Here is a 305-nt window from a genome sequence, read left to right as displayed (position 1 = left end):
TCTTCGATCTGGGAAGGAACAAAAGAGGACAATGAAGGAGCATGGGCGAGACATCTTCCCTCCCCTGGGTGGGCTTCCTCTACTTCCCCCCCACTAAGGCAAGGGGGCTCCTGCCTCTGGGCTGTGCCATCAGAACTGTTTCTGCTCCACTGATGACTGGCCCTTGGGCACCCACGTCCCAAGGGGAAGGCAGGAGTGTGAGTTCCACAGGGACTCACCACAAAGCGTCCGATCTTGTTGGAACAGGCAAAGAGGCGAGGAGGGTGGGCATCCATCTTCTTGTCCTTCAGCCGTGGGGACGTGCG

Source organism: Otolemur garnettii, unplaced genomic scaffold (genome assembly GCF_000181295.1).
Source record: "Otolemur garnettii isolate 467f Iridium unplaced genomic scaffold, OtoGar3 scaffold00014, whole genome shotgun sequence".
Classification (NCBI taxonomy): domain Eukaryota; kingdom Metazoa; phylum Chordata; class Mammalia; order Primates; family Galagidae; genus Otolemur; species Otolemur garnettii.
The sequence above is the reverse complement of the archived record's forward strand: the minus strand, read 5'-3'. Positions refer to the sequence as shown.